This window comes from Oryctolagus cuniculus, chromosome X, assembly GCF_964237555.1.
Source record: "Oryctolagus cuniculus chromosome X, mOryCun1.1, whole genome shotgun sequence".
Taxonomy (NCBI): domain Eukaryota; kingdom Metazoa; phylum Chordata; class Mammalia; order Lagomorpha; family Leporidae; genus Oryctolagus; species Oryctolagus cuniculus.
Window position 1 is genome coordinate 1,272,097 of NC_091453.1, and position 17,049 is coordinate 1,289,145.

Sequence of the window (17,049 nt, forward strand, 5' to 3'; positions counted from 1 at the left end):
TCTTTGATGAGAAGTTTGAAATTCTCTAAAATAATTTAATTTCCAAAGTTCTTTTTGCCAGGAAAAGAGTGTCATTTCTCTAGATTAATAAATAATGTGCACAACTCTAATGATATTTTTCTATTAATCTTTAGCAAAGCATGAAATTCAATCTCTTCAGTGTGATAAACTTATAGAATTGATGAGCACTGACCGTGGGGCTACATAACAAGGCATATACTTCTATAAGACATTATTCTGTGTGTAGAGTTTCATATTAATTTCTAAAGTATTTGGGTTAATGATATTTCATTAAGAAGCCTTTAACAAATGCACAGTGTTCACTTTCATGGAGAGTTTAATGGAAACTTAATGGATTTATTCTATTAATTTGCTAATTTAAAAATGCTTCTTAATTAGATATTACTATTAATGGACTTATTACACACACTTCAAGGAGTCCCTCTTATTATTCAAAATTCAACCATTAAAATTTATCAAATCACATGGAGGAAGCAAAGATGAAAACAAGGACATATTAGATAAGCACTCTAATCTTTAAGACTGATGTTTCAAATAAATAAATGGGATGTAATAAGAAGGGAAGTTCCTCAAATATATTTGTATATTTGATCAAAAACTGATCATTCATCCAAATCTTTCTTTTTTATGTATGAGTTTAGTTATTCATTCGTTCATTAAACAACATTTATTTAGTATTAATAACATGTGAGCTACTGTGATAAAAAAAAAGAAGGAAGGATTTTTAAATCAAATTAAAATGACATAGATGGTTAAACCAAAAACTACACTGGAATGTTGTGCCAGCTACAATGAAAGTAAGAACAGGGTGCCAAAGGGCAGAAAAGTAGGAAAACTCACCTGATATAAATGGAAAGTAAGGAAAAGGCATTCCAAAGAAGGTAACATTTGAATTTGGTCTTAAAAGTTGACTTAATATTAACCAGACACACAAGACTGGGCAGGAAACCATAAGGAAAGCAAATAGTGCAACATGGAACACTGTGTGTTTCGAGGGGTTATGGTATACAGCAGGATATTGTGATAGCTTCTAGTATTGTAGTAGCAGGACACAGAAGAAGACGAATTATGGGGACAATTTCAGATAGCTTGATGTGCTTTAGGCCATTGATTATATGCAAAATAGATTCTTGGGGAAGTCTAGGGCACTTGTCAGTTTTTTGGCTTGGGTGACAGGATGTGCAGTGGTGCCTTCCATTTTTGTAGGGAAGAGTCAGAATGGGTTTGTAGGGGGTAGGATGAAGGCCATCTTGAGCATGCTTTTTGGGGAAGTCTACAGGCTATCCAGGTATCCCAGAGAGCTGAATATTTGACACTCTGGATATTTGACACAGTAAGAGATCTGAATGGAAAATACAATTTAAACCATTACTCCTTTACTTCAGGATGCCTCCAATTTGTCAGGATAGTACAAATTTAATTTTGTTCTTGGGAAAAAAACCTGGCTATTTGTAAAATTCATGTCTGGTAATATCACCTATCATAAAACATGTAGACCTAGTGTGGATCACAAAGACACATCCCTAAACTAGGGTCTCCAAGGTTCTACTGAGGAGTAGGCATTCCTGAAACATGGGGTATGGAAGAGGATTTACTTGGGGTTGGTGTGACTGGACAACAACACATACTAGAGAGAGGTCAACAGACAACAAGGAAATTGGGGGTTTAAGAAGAAGTGATATGCATGAATGTGTATATTAGCATTATTTGTAACAGTAAAAAAGTGGAAACAATGCAAATGTCCATCAACTGATGGATATATAGAATGTAGTATGCCAATACATAGAATATTATTCACCAATAAAAAAGAGTGAAGCTTCGTACATACTCTAACATGGTTGAAACCTGAAAACATGCTGAATGGAGGAAACCAGTCACAAAAGACCATATATTGCATAATTCCTTTTATAGGAAATGTCAAGAACAAACAAATCTATGTAGAAACAAAGTAGACAAGTAATTTCCCAGGGCTTATGAAGGGTTGGGTGTTGGGAGGATATGAAAGGCACTTATTAAAGTATATGAGATTCCTTTGGCAGTGATGAAATGTTCTAAAATTGTTTGTGATGATTATTATATAACTCTGACTATACTAAAAACTATTGAAGTTTATACTTACATGGTGAATTGTGATTATGTGAATTATATTTCAATAGCTATTACAAGTAAGTTTTATGGTATTATTTCATAAACAAATATTTAAATTAGCATTTACTGAGTACCTAACAAAAAGCACGTATACTAAAATTAGAACGATACAGAGATTAGCATGGCCTCTGCACGAGGATGACATGCAAATTCATGAAGCATTCCATATTTTAAAAAAATACTTATAAAAAAGCAAATAATATCCATTTGATGGATTATTAAGTGAGGAAAAACGAGTTGCAGAGTAACATGTATCTCTGGAAGTTATTTTATAAAAATAAGCATGAGGGAAAGTCCTATATATGTGTATTTACATTTGTGTATGCACATCAAATTTATGAGAGGATAAACAAATTATTTTCAAAAAAGAACAGAGATTTAGCTTTTAAAAATACATGTTGGGCCAGCGCCGCGGCTCAACAGGCTAATCCTCCGCCTAGCGGCGCCGGCACACCGGGTTCTAGTCCCGGTCAGGGCACCGGATTCTGTCCCGGTTGCCCCTCTTCCAGGCCAGCTCTCTGCTGTGGCCAGGAGTGCAGTGGAGGATGGCCCAAGTGCTTGGGCCCTGCACCCCATGGGAGACCAGGAGAAGCACCTGGCTCCTGCCTTCGGATCAGCGCAGTGCGCCAGCCACAGTACGCGGGCCGTGGCGGCCATTGGAGGGTGAACCAATGGCAAAAGGAAGACCTTTCTCTCTGTCTCTCTCTCACTGTACACTCTGCCTGTCAAAAAAAAAAATACATGTTAGGGGGCTGGCGCTGTGGCACAACTAGTGAAGCCCCCACCAGTAGTGCTGGAATCCCATATGGGCACCAATTTGAGCCCGGGCTGCTCCACTTCCGATCCAGCTCTCTACTGAGGCCTAGGAAAGCAATGGAAAAATGCCCAAGTCCTTGGGCACCTGCACCTATGTGGGAGACCTGGAGGAAGCTCCTGGTTCCTGGCTTCACACATGTGCAGCTCTGGCCATTGTGGCCACCTGGGTAGTCAGCCAGCAGGTGGAAGTCTGTGTGTGTGTGTGTCTCTCTCTCTGCCTCTCTATAACTGCCTTTCAAATAAACAAATAAATTTTAAAAATTACATGTTAGATTCTTAAGAAATTGGCAAGTTATTCATTTATATTTTTAAAAAGCAATACATAAATGTGTAAAAACAAACAAAATATGCCATTCCAGCCTTAAACCTCCTTAAAGGAGTGATAAACTCCTGCTTTCTCTTGCCCATCCTTCATTGAGTACCCACTCCGGCCCTTAGCACAAGACAAAACAGTTCATCTAAGTCCAACCCAACCCTGTATCCATGGATAGATGATTCAACCATGCTTAAAATGGGGAGAGAGGGAGAAAAGAAAATCTTTATCTATCTATGTATCTAGCCAGCTCAGAAGGCTGCCCATCCCACAACCAAGTGTAGGATGGATGGATGGATGGATGGGCAGACAGTTTTTTGAGACCACCTGCTTTATGCTTGGAATTTAACATCCATCCTCTAATCCATATCTTCATGAAAAACCTAGGAGGTAGGTTCTTCTCTTCAGTCAACATACATAGATTCTCAGATTCAAGGAAGTTGAGCAACTCACCCAATATCGCATAGCTATAAAATTTGAAAAGTGTGTCTAAGATCTAAATAAGCTTTGTGTATTAAAGAGCATTTTGTGTTCTGAGTAAAGGAACAAAACTAATCCTTGAAAATGGAAACTGGATCAAGATACTCGTATATGGGGTAATGGTGTCCCTTAGCAATGAGGTGGAGTCCTAATCAGAACAAAAGAGGAGGAATCTGGGAGATTCATTTCTTCAGCATGGAGGAATATAGAATGGGAATGTCAAAAGAGAAAGAGAAATGATCAAGTCTGGGACACAGCCTAGAGTTCATGAAGAATTTTAGAAGCTAATGTTAAAGAGGCTGACACATTAGAGGCTTTTAAAAGAACTCAGATTTTTCTCTGAGGATACTGAGATCCAAGCCAAGTTTGCAGTGAAAGCAACTTTTGTGAAAGGAATGGGCGAAAGCCCCATAGTCATGGCTGGAGCATCAGCAAAGTGTTATTTAATCGCACCTCTCAGCAGATGGGCATGAATGTAAATACCCAGTGTGTAGTGAAGTTCCAGTTAGTCCACACTGGGCTTCATATTGTGGCTGCACCTCCTGGGGTACTGGTCTTCTACACAGCTCTACACTGGAGCTACCTAGTACCAGCTTGCATAGTTCTGATTGTGCACCTCTCTTCCCGACTCCACCTTCAATAATGTCACACTGGTAGTGTGGAATCATGCATGGTGGGAGCATACCGGATTTTTCTTTCCTAAAGAGTGTCTCTAGAGATGAACATTAATGGAAAGTGGTGAGGGAATCTTTGAGGAAATTTTGAACACCTGGGAGTAGCAATGGGCCGATGAAGACGCAGAGAGGATAGTTTGATATCCATGCACCAACCTTGCCAGAGGAAGGGGATCTGGGCCAAGTAAAGGGGCTCCACACAGCAGTAGCATAGGGAATAAACAACACTATTTGTATATTCAAATTGTGACCTGGGGCAGGAAGGAAGTGATTTTGTCAAGTGTGTGTTTGTTTCTTTTGTAAAAGATGGCATTAAAGTGCAGTCTTGAGGGTTTTTCTCCCATCTTTGGGAATACTTCTGACAGAGAGCACCCATGACAATGGCAGTGCCTGCTAGCAGTTCCCAAAAGTTGCGACCAAAGACTGAGGTGGGCTCATTCACGAGACTCTGTTCTTGCTTCTTGTGGCCTCTGAGAAATGACCTCAGTTGATTTTGAGGGAAAAGCTGCAGAACTAGTACCAGCTGGTAGGGACTATGAACCAGCTGTGTGTGGGTATTAGTAATAGCGTTACCTCATTTCTACCCTTGCCTATGAGACCTGGGAGCTTTGGGTTCTAGCTATATTGCATGCTCCTTCACATTTCATACAGATCATGCAGTCATGGGGTACACAGATCTGATTCGCACTTGACTGTGGGAATGCAGCCTTCTGAGATGGCCCCAGATGATGAGATGATGACCATCTTCTAGTGTTCACATTCCTGTGTAATTTCCTCCTGTTAACTGTGGACACGACCTAGTAATTTGCTACAAATAAAACAGATATGGCAAGTGATAGGACGTCACATCAATAATCACTCTTTTTATGTTGTTAGTTTGCACAGGTTGATAAAGCAAGCTGCCATATTGGAAATTCCCACATTGCAGGGCACTGAGATCAGCCTCAGACCAAAAGCCAGTAGGAAACTGACCCCTCAGGTCAACAGATCTTAAAGAACTTAATCCTGACAATAACCATGTGAGTGATCTTAAAAGCAGATCCTTCTCAATTTGAGCTTCATGTAAGGCCATCCTTGGTTGACACCTCAATTACAGTGTAGTAAGAATCCCAGGCCAGAGGAGCCACACACTTAAACTATGCCTAAGTTCATGAGGCATATAAACTGCACATTGTTTTAAGTTGTAGAGTTTTGGGATAATGTATTATGCGGCAATAGATAACTAACTCAGGCTGGAATGTCTGTGAGTTCAGTTTCAGATGGGTACTAACACTAAATCATAAATACTCCTAAAAAAATGTACAGTTAAAATATGGCAGGCTATTAAGAAAAATAATACCCATAGATGCAAAAAGATAGCATGATAAGCAGATGGACTTTAGAAAAGTCAGGTAAACCTAATCTCAAATTCTGGTTGTCAAGCACAAGGTAAGGCCAAGGCCTGCCACATCATTTGGCCAGTAAAGAAACATGAATTCTTTTTACATTCAGACACTTCATTACATAGACGCTGAGAAGGATAAGAGGCAAAGATGCCAGCTTCCCATGGCTCTTGTGCAGAGAAACATTGAAACAAAAGGGGCTACATGACTGCAACACGAACCATTGGACGTTTTCATGTCTACAGACAAGATCATTCAGCATTGCCACCAGTTATTTACAGGTTAGAGTTGGAAGTTAACTTCTATAAGATCAGAAGCAGGTGAAGGGGGAGGTAAATTGTTTTCCACTGACATACAAATTTTTCCTTACACCATCCTCATTGAATACTAACCATAATGATACAAGGGTGGTGACATCAGCAGTAGCATTTTGTAAAGAAGAAAAAGGAAGTACCCAGAAGTTAAACTTAGCCTAAGATCACACAACACAAGGTGAGCGGTAGGGCCAGCCTTTGGACAAGGCCCATGCTGTGGAGCACCATTTTCTCTTGCCTCTCTGTGGCAAGCTCATTAGGTGGGTTGAACAAAGGTTCTGAGGAAGGAACTATTGAAAAGTGGGAGGCCTGGCGCCGTGGCTCACTTGGCTAATCCTCCACCTGTGGTGCCGGCATCCCATGTGGGCACTGGGTTCTAGTCCCGGATCCTGTCCCGGTTGCCCCTCTTCCAGGCCAACTCTCTGCTGTGGCCTGGGAAGGCAGTGGAGGATGGCCCAAGTGCTTGGGCCCTGCACCCCATGGGAGACCAGGAGAAGCACCTGGCTCCTGGCTTCGGATAGGCACAGTACCAGCCATAGTGGCCACTTGGGGAGTGAACCAACGGAGGGAAGACTTTTCTCTCTCTCTCTCTCTCTCTGTCGCTCCCCCTCTTCGTGGAGGAACGACACTAAGCCCTGCCTAGGCTTCATATCCGAGTCACGGCACCATTATGTCACTCCCCCTCTTCGTGGAGGAATGACACAGGACCCTGCGCTGTTCTTTCGTCTGCTCGGCCCTCCCCGGGTTTGCTGCTGGTTCTTCCCGGGTTGGCTACTATCCCTTCCACCTCCGTGGAAGGGCGGTTCCCCCTGGCCGCTTTCCCCACTTCCGCAGGGGAGCGGCACACCGCCGGCCGGCTTTCTCGGGGGCTGCACAGGTGTTCCTTCAGATAGATGTTCCCCTTAGATGTTCCTGGTGCATGCTGTCTCTCTCCTCCTTTATAGTCCTCCTCTGCCAATCCCAACTCGGCTGCCCACACGCCGAGTACGCTGCTCTCCTCCAATCAGGAGCAGGTCCTGCAGCTTGTCAAGTTGGTGAGAGGCAGCTGGGTAGAAGCTGTTGCCTCCTCTCCCAGCGCCATATTGTGGGAGAGCAGATGCATAGAATAAGTCTTAATTCCAGTAACTCAGTCTAGTCCGGGTTGCTCCCCACAGATCCCCCTTTCTTTTTATTTTTTGGCGTTGATACGCGCCTGTCTTCGGTGCCCCGCGGCACTCACTCTGCTCTGCTTGCTAGAGTTGCCACAGGTTCTTACAAGTCCTATCAATCAGGCAAACCGAATCCGGGTCCTCTCTTCGCCATGTTGTGAGGAGGTTTTTAGGCGCTGATGCGTGCCTGTGTTCGGTGACCTGCGGCTCACACTCTGGTCGAGCCGCTTGCTGGTGCTTACCGCCTTAATCAGGCAGACCGAATCCAAGCCTCCTAATTGTTGTATTGTGGGGAGGCCTTACTGATGTTAATTCGTGCCTGTCTTCAGTGACCTGCGGCGCATAAGCTGCTAGCCGCCGCAGGTGCTCATCGCCTCACTTAATCAAGCAGACCGAATCCAAGCTTTCTCATTGCCATGTTGAGGGGAGGCCTTTCTATTTCTCTATTTCTCTATCTCCGGGCATTCCTATTTCTCCCATTTTACTTCTATCTTCCAGCATTCCTATTTCTCTCATTTTACTTCTAAACTTCTGTTTCTCTTATCCCTGCAGCTTCCCGGCACCTCGCCCTGCTGGCAGGCTCCGCCCCGAGGCTACTTCTCGGCGCCTCGCCGGCTCTGAGCCGCTTCAGCCCGCGCCTCTCTCATCTGCGCGGCTTCGCGGCTCTGCGCGGCTCGGCTTTGCGTGCACACTCCGCGGTCTCCGCGCTAGCCCCGCGTTCCCTATGTACTTGAGCCCCGCACGCTCTATCTGCGCGCGGCAGCCTCCGCGAGTCACACAGCGTAGCTTACGTGTCCGCCACTAGCATTCAATCTAAGTTCCCCGGGCTAGCCTGGCGAATTCAACCCAGCTTACGTCTCCGCCCCATGGTTTGGCTTCCCGTCCTTTGCTCCCCGGGCTAATCAGACGGATCCCAATCCGGCTTACGTTTCCGCTTCTGGTTTCAACTTTTCGCCCCCTATTCCTGGGCTAACTTGAGAATCCCAAAGTGGCTTTCGTTTCCGCCTTGGCCTGCCCCCCGCGGCTTTAATTTCCCTAACATTTTTCTCTACCCGGTATGTTTCCCCAAGCCTTCTTCCAACGATACTCCTCCCTCATTTCTCCTGGCCTCTCCCCACAGTCCGCATCCGAGTTTGTTCTAGCTTTCACTTTTGCTTTCGACCTTAGAGATTTCTCCCAGCTTCCCCCCGTAGTCCGTATCCGAGTCTATGCCTAGGCTTTCAACAGCTTCTTCCGGCACCTTTTTCGGCCGGCTTTTCCCTAGGCTATTTGCTAGTCTCTTTCTCCGATATTTTCCCATTTCTTCCCTCCTAAGTTTCCTATCCGTCCTAGGTTTCCTATCCGAGTCACGGCACCATTATGTCGCTCCCCCTCTTCGTGGAGGAACGACACTAAGCCTGCCTAGGCTTCATATCCGAGTCACGGCACCATTATGTCGCTCCCCTTCTTCGTGGAGGAATGACACAGGACCCTGCGCTGTTCTCTTGTCTGCTCGGCCCTCCCCGGGTTTGCTGCTGGTTCTTCCCGGGTTGGCTACTGTCCCTTCCACCTCCGTGGAAGGGCAGTTCCCCCTGGCCACATTCCCCACTTCCGCAGGGGAGCGGCACACCGCCGGCCGGCTTTCTCGGGGGCTGCACAGGTGTTCCTTCAGATAGATGTTCCCCTTAGATGTTCCTGGTGCATGCCGTCTCTCTCCTCCTTTATAGTCCTCCTCTGCCAATCCCAACTCGGCTGCCCACACGCCGAGTACGCTGCTCTCCTCCAATCAGGAGCAGGTCCTGCAGCTTGTCAAGTTGGTGAGAGGCAGCTGGGTAGAAGCTGTTGCCTCCTCTCCCAGCACCATATTGTGGGAGAGCAGATGCATAGAATAAGTCTTAATTCCAGTAACTCAGTCTAGTCCGGGTTGCTCCCCACATCTCTCTCTCTCTCTCTCTCTCTGTAACTCTGTTAAATAAATAAATAAAAATCCAAAAAGAAAAGAAAAGTGGAAAGCTCGCAACTATTAAGGTCAGGGGCTCTAGAGAACTGAGAAAGGATGGAAGACATGTGATCAGGTTTTCTTTACCTTCCAGAAGTGATTATGCTTGTTTTCTATGAAGAGAAAAGAAATTAAAGCAAAATTCAAAAAAAAAAATCTGTGCAAGGCAACGTTTTCTTCCTTGTGTAGATAAGAAAAGCAAGACACCGCAGGTGCTGTTCCTGAGATGCTGGCAACTTGGGGGATGGCCCAACAGACTGCTAAGAACATTTGTCATGTGGCAGCCACATTTCCTCTCAGGACAAACAAGTGCCAGGACTGAGGAGTTTCCATCACTGGCCTGGGAGCTCATTCACTTCGTACCTCACTGACAGGAAACTCTGGCGGAGCCCCACTCGACACAGAACACACCCTCTCTGTAATGAAAGCTTCTCAACTGTCAATTTTGTCCCTTGGGCATCTTTTTTTGACAGGTAGAGTCATAGACAGTGAGAGAGAGAGACAGAGAGAAAGGTCTTCCTTCCGTTGGTTCATTCCCCAAATGGCTGCCACGGCTGGTGTTGCACCGATCTGAAGCCAGGAGCCAGGTGCTTCTCCTGGTCTCCCATGGGGTGCAGGGCCCAAGCACTTGAGCCATCCTCCACTGCACTCCCAGGCCACAGCAGAGAGCTGGACTGGAAGAGGAGCAACCGGGACAAGAGCCTGGTGCCCATATGGGATGCCGGCACCGCAGGTGGAGGATTAACCAAGTGAGCCACGGCGCTGGCCCCGTTTGGGACATTTGACAATGCAGAATTTCTGGTTGCCACAGCTGGAGAAGGAAGAGCTGCTGGCATCTGGGGAGTTGAGGACAATGATGCTGCCAGGCATCCTACAATGCACAGAACAGTCCCCACAATAATAAAGAATGGTTAGGAGGCCCTGTGCTAGAGGAACAAGTGTGCTTGGTCACTGACTCCAACACCATCTCCAGAAAAAGGGCATAGGGGAGATGGCGATCAACTGATGAATATAGAAGCAAGGGTAAACCACACCATCCTTTCGTGAAATGGGTTCCTCAGAACAGCTAACAACAGGAATCAATGGTGTCTTGAATTGGTTTCTGTCTTATTTGATGGGATTTATGCATCTTCTAGAAAGCTCAGACATCTGGCACACAGCTGGAGCCAAAAAAGTGAGAATCATGCCACGAAATGTGGAGTCCAAACACCTTTCTTCTTAGGCCTGCATCATCCTCAATCAACAGTTAGGATCATCAGACCCCTTGCAGAACGTCTGGACATCCATTTTGATGGTTTCTGAGTAGACAGAAATTTGGAAAACCTGAGGTGCTTCATTATTCAGTTGCAAAATTGATTTACTGAGTGCCTACAAGCATAACCACTTTAACTTAACAGGTACATTAGTATAATTTGAACTGCATAATAGCAAAGCCAAAGAGCCATTTAGTCATTGACAGATCTAAACAAGCCCAAGAAATTTAAAAAGAGCACTCTCCTCAGAATAAAATTCAAACATATGTCAGAGCAGTAAAATAATCTTAACAGCAAAAGACTCCTCTGTACCAACATAGAAAAGAGAGGGAATATACTTTCTTAAAGAGTAAGCATTATGAGATTTACATGCATGGAAGCCAGCTCAAAAGTACCTATAGAGTCTGGACAGAATTTAATACAAGTTTCTACAGTGAGGCAGAAGAAAGAATAATTCAATCTCTTATGTCCTTGACAGATAAACAGATTCAGCTTGTGGTAGTCTCCTGTATACTTCATGGGAGAGATCATTTTGGAGTCTATGTTGATGATGCCAAAGAACAGAAGGGCCCTGAGCTGTGGTAAAACAAAAATGTTGGACTTCTTATTGACCCCCTTATGCTTTCAAGGAAACACTCTAAGGATAGGAGGATGAGAAAGCAGCTACCCTTATGCCCCTCAAAGAAAATTTCATAACTTTACCCTTATGAATGCTGAGAAAAGAGAGGAACTCTTCGATCCACTCCAAATATACTAGGCATCTAGAGTACAGTCAATTCTCATTGTTTATGGTAGGTACGTTTTATAAAGTCCCCATGAGCACGCAATTAGCAAATACTGAAGCACTGCTCCTACAGAAAATACAGGGTTAGGTTGCAACAAGTGTCTGGTCACATTTTCATCAACTGATGAACACATACCCTTGTTTTGTGTGTTTGTGTTTAAACGTGGTATTTAATACGTATTGTTGGTTTATTACCATTGAACTCACAGGCAGCAGCACTGTAACTCATGTCTGAAGAAATATTGCCTAACACATCTATTTTCTCCATATGTATATCACAGCCTTCTTGCTCTTAGGAACACCAGACAGCACTTTAGCACTACACTTGGGGACTATCTCAAGCAGCAAAGTCACCAACAGAAAGTGCAAAGATGCAAAAAAGTGGCACTAACTAGACTTAAAAAGGGAACAGTTGTTTACAGTAAGAGATCTGCAATAAGAAGGCAGAATGTTGCTTTGCTTGACCTCAACCAGGAATACATGCTTTGGGTGACTCAAATTTTTTGCCACTCTGCTCTTCTCTGAATAATTGTAGAAGAGTCAGAAGTATTGCTTTTGGGGTTACAGATAAATTTCAGCAAGTAGGTTAATTCACAAATATAGAACCATGACTAATGAAGATCAACTGTATATTTTCCTCTTTCAGCCTTACAATGACCAGCAAGTAGCATTGTCTTCTCTATTTTATATAAAAAGAGGAGGTTCAGAAAGGTTCAGTAACTTGCAAAACAAATGACTACAAAACTATTAAGTGGCATGTCTGTTGGTGAAGAATTCTTGAGTTTTCATTGCCCCATACTGCAATTTGAAGTCCATTGAAGGTCATCCAACAGCAGCAATCACACTAAATAGAGATCAGTAGTGGAGCCCAAGTAGCTATCAGTTGGAATAGCAAAAGGAAAGCATGTTTGCTGGTGCTTAATAGAATATCCAGGAATTCTATGAAGTTTCCTGTCGCTCCCCGTCTTCGTGGAGGAACGACACAGGACCCTGCGCTGTTCTTTCGTCTGCTCGGCCCTCCCCGGGTTTGCTGCTGGTTCTTCCCGGGTTGGCTACTGTCCCTTCCACCTCCGTGGAAGGGCAGTTCCCCCTGGCCACATTCCCCACTTCCGCAGGGGAGCGGCACACCGCCGGCCGGCTCTTCTCGGGGGCTGCTCAGATGTTCCTTCAGCTAGATGTTCCCCATAGATGTTCCTGGTGCATGTTGTCTCTCTCCTCCTTTATAGTCCTCCTCTGCCAATCCTAACTCGGCTGCCCACACGCCGAGTACGCTGCTCTCCTCCAATCAGGAGCAAGTCCTACAGTTTATTAGTTGAACTGGAGGCAGCTGTGTAGAAGCTGTTTACTTCTCTCCCAGCGCCATATTGTGGGAGAGCAGATGCATAGAATAAGTCTTAATTCCAGTAACTCAGTCCAGTCCGGGCTGCTCCCCACAGTTTCCCAAAGAATTTGAGAGAAGAATTGGTTTTGTCAGTTCTGGGTGTGGGATGAAGAGATACTGCATTGTAATCATTATTGTGAGATCCCATTTTATACCAGGCCTGGTGAAATGTGGAACACATGTGAAAGGTCAATAATGTACACCACAGGACTCATAGAAAGATGTTCTCTTGTACTAAGTCTAAATATGGCATCATTTCTTTTCTCTCCTCTGGAGAGGTCTGTGGCTATGCACTTCAGTGCAGAGTTCAATGATTGATGTATTCCCACGGGCACTCACTGGGGAATATCTTAAGATTGTAATATCTAGCTTTAGTTTAGGGGAATGGAAAATATTTAGTAATAGTACATATTTGATTCTTACATTTCAAATGAGCTTTCTTATGAACTAACTGGTAGTTTTAAAGGAAACTGGGACTAAAAGAGATAAATGAAAGGAAATAAATTCAAAAGAATTCTTAATATTCTCCAGATAGTCTTGACACCTGGTTAGGGATCAGTTACAGGTTTTATTTTAAAATCCAGAACTCAGAGAATAAGAGATTTCCATAAATACCTAATGGAGATATTTAAGAATGTTTTGAAGCAATTTCTGTGAAAAATAAAGCATTCAGAAGAAACCAAATAACCCTTATTTTTTCAAATGTTTAATGTTTCCAACTAGATCACTATCTAGAAATTTCAAGTTTAAAAAGCAAAAGATGTAAGAAAAGAGGTCTTATTCCTGAATTCCTAAAGAAATGTTTTTTCAAGACTGGGGATATTAGCAAGCTATTTAAAAAGTATGTAGAATTAAGTATCACAATGTATTTCTTCTTAGGTACCATCCTTTGAGGCAGTGCAATGATTGAATAGTTGAGATCACAATAAAACAAAGGTTTTCTTTCTTTTTTTTTTTTTTTGAGAATAAAGCAACCTAATCCATCTTTAATGACTCCCAAGCAGCTTTCATGCCTTTGTTTAAATATCTGCCTGTGAGCTATTAGATCCATTTTTAAAATTGTAATCAATAGAAAGAGACTTTTCCTTTTTGCTAAAGTCAGATTATAAAACTTCAGATAACGAAGACTGGTTGACCAAGAGACAAATTACATGAAGTTCCAGCTCTGGTTCATTAGGGCCACATCTTACTTGTGAATCAACCATGGTGCCTAGAGCAACATCTTGCTCCTAACTGATGTCTGATAATTCTTGCTAAGTGAATTACTGGATAGGGAAGTGCACTGGCAATGCCAGGAAGACAGGGAATGCAACAAATAACAATCCCAACAATCTTATCAATTTCAAACTATGAGACTGTGTCACTAAATGAAAATACGTCACTGCTTCCTCATTTGAATTTGGCCTTTTAAGAAAAATTCAACAATTTCACCTCTTCATTTTCTTGTGTTATAGCTTTATTGCTTCCTTTTTAAGTAGATATGCCAATAAGCAAGATTCTTTTTTCTTGGGGTGAAGGGATAAATGTAAAGAGTGTGGGTAAGAATGGGCCTAGGAAATATATTAAACTCCCTTTCTGCAGTAGCGGTGCAAATCTCAAGGATTGTCAATTCGTTCTAACAGAGTTGGTCAGGCGTGAGTAACCATGGTGCATCATTATATACTAAGGTATTCTTGCATTGTATCAAATTACTATACCTGAATATAGTGACACAATTACCTTATCTTTTCAGGGGGTACAGGTACTCAGGAGAGGTGTTTAAAACAACTCCTTTTATGATGCCTTTAATTTACCATAAATCTAATTATATGACTTAAACCTCATCTTAATGTTTCTCCTATTTCTAAAAAGCTTTTCAGCCACAGTGGATAAAGTACCTTGCACATTTTCAATTTGGATAACACTTGAAGGAGACTCTAAAAGCCAGGAAAATTTCATTGCTACTACCATCCATTGATTCAGCAAACATTTACTCAGCTCTTTGTATGTGACTGGATATGAGATGTGTGCTAAGGATACAGATGAATAAGGTATGAGTCCCACTAATAAGCACTTTAGTTTAGGAACTATAAACAAACATCAGTGTAAACAAATAGCTCTATGATGAGAAATGTAAGCAATGATAAATGATAAATGAGGCAGTGCCAAGGTAGTTCAATTGCTTATAGTGAAGGGGGTATTCTTCAAACTTGAGTAGTATTATGATGGATAAAAAAGACTTGGTCTCAGGAGGAAGCACCTGGCTCCTGGCTTCGGATCAGCACAGTGCGCCGGGCACAGCACACTGACCGTAGCGGCCATTTGGGGGGTGAACCAACGGAAGGAAGACCTTTCTCTCTCTCTCTCTCTCTCTCACTGTCTAACTCTACCTGTCAAAAAAAAAAAAAAGACTTGGTCTCTCAGAATTGACTTAGAATATTTTATATTTTGAAATTTATAAATGTAATACTAGGTATAAAATCCTTATGCTTTTATCCTATTATAAATTCAAAACAAATTTACAAATAAAATATTATCAAAGCTACAATGTCAATGGAATCCAAAGTAACCATGTTTCATTTAGTGTAATGGATGATTTTGTCTTCCTGAAACTAAATTGCTAATGTATCTTCTCTTTCTCTGGCTTATCAAATTAATATGTGCAAGGTAATGTCCTTAAAAATAAAATAACATAGAAGAGCTTATGATGAAAAACTTCTGTTGCCTTCCTTGGAAGAACCCACTTTCTTATTTTGCTTCTCTTATGAGTACTGCTGTATTTCTCAATGAATTGCTTATGCTGACATTTTTAGATATGTATCAACCTTAATTATCTTCTAATGATTTCTTGACTTTTAGATGTAGACTTAATTTGCTCCTTATTCCCCCTCTGTAGTCCAGCTGACATGGTGAATATAGTGCTCACCTCTGCAACATAAAGAGCGCTTTTTTTCTCAATAAATTCAAAAAATACTTTTTTATTTGTATGTATCTCATAAATACAATATTAGGAGCATAGTAATTCTTCCCACCATACCTGCACTCCCATCTACTCTCCCCCTTCCTCCTCCCTCTCCTGTTCAGTCTGAGAAAGAAAGAAAAATAAAGAAAAAATAATGGAATAAAAAAATGAAGAGAGCTGTTCCTCAACAGTCTAGACAAGGGCTGTTCTCTGTTATTGCTTCTCAAAGGTGATTTTGCTTCTTCCCCTTCCTCTTTTCCCTTCCTTCCTCCCCCTTCTTTCTTTTTAGAAACTTAATTCTTTAAAGAAGAACCCAAGGATGGTATATCTCTTGTGAGCTCTTAGACATAACCATAACATATGAGATATAATAATATCCTCCATTTAATACACTAAAAGGAAGTGATTCTTGAGAACAAGTTTTGCCAGTAAGTCTCATGATACAACTCCTTGGGGACAGAGGTCCTGCAAGGGAAGTTAGTGCACAGTGACTCTTACTGTTTATTTAACAAATAACACTCTTATGCATGATGTCAGTGATCACTCAAGGCTCTTGACATGAGCTGCCTCAGCTATGGAAGTCTTTTGAATTCATGAGATCAACAAGGTCATAAGCAAAATGGAAGTTCTCTCCTCCCTTCAGAGAAACATACATCCTTCTTTGGTGGCCACTTCTTTCCAATAGGGTCTCACCCACAGGAGTCTTTTATATAGGACATCTTTTGTGTCTTCACTTTCCATGTCTGAAATGCTCCCCCTGGGCTTCCCAGCCAGACCAGAATGCCTTAAGGGTTGATTCAGAGGTCAGAGTGCTACTTACAGTGATTGTCATTCTATGAGTCTGCTGTATGGACTGTTTCCCATGTTGAGGCCTTCACTCTTTTTAATTCTGTCTATTATTGTTTCCCAGCACTTAGACCTATTTATATGATCACTTTAACACTTGATCCTATCTATATGGTCACTTTATAACTTAATCCTATCCATTTGATCTTTATAACACTTAAGCTGCTATTTTTACCAGCCAGCTTAAGAGATTTTGGGGTCCTATGGCAAGCTGTTAAGCTGTACCCTTAGAAGTGAGTCCGTAGGAAAATATGTAGGACTATTGCTGCTTTGTAGTTACGAACTTCATACATTTCACAATTACAACTTTAGGATCTTGGTAATTCTTCCCACTGTGCCTGCCCTCCCACCCCCCTTCCTCTTCCCTTTCTTGTTCTCAGTCTTATTCTTTACTAAGATCTATTTTCAATTAACTTTATACATATATGATTAACTATGTTAAGTATAGAGTTCAATGATTCATATGAAAGAGAAAGAGATAAGGAAATTATTATAAAGGAAAAGATAAACAAAAATATAGAATAAAAAGCTATTCCTCAATAGTCAAGAGGAGGGCTGTTCAAAATCATT

General features: G+C 42.4%; 1 non-coding gene across 1 annotated transcript; it reads left to right on the plus strand.

Annotated features, from left to right (window-relative positions):
• The first annotated feature begins 2,239 nt into the window (after positions 1-2,239).
• On the plus strand, positions 2,240-2,342 carry LOC127485016 (U6 spliceosomal RNA). The gene has a single exon (XR_007912223.1). It is a non-coding gene; the product is annotated as a U6 spliceosomal RNA (small nuclear RNA).
• Positions 2,343-17,049: the final 14,707 nt, after the last annotated feature.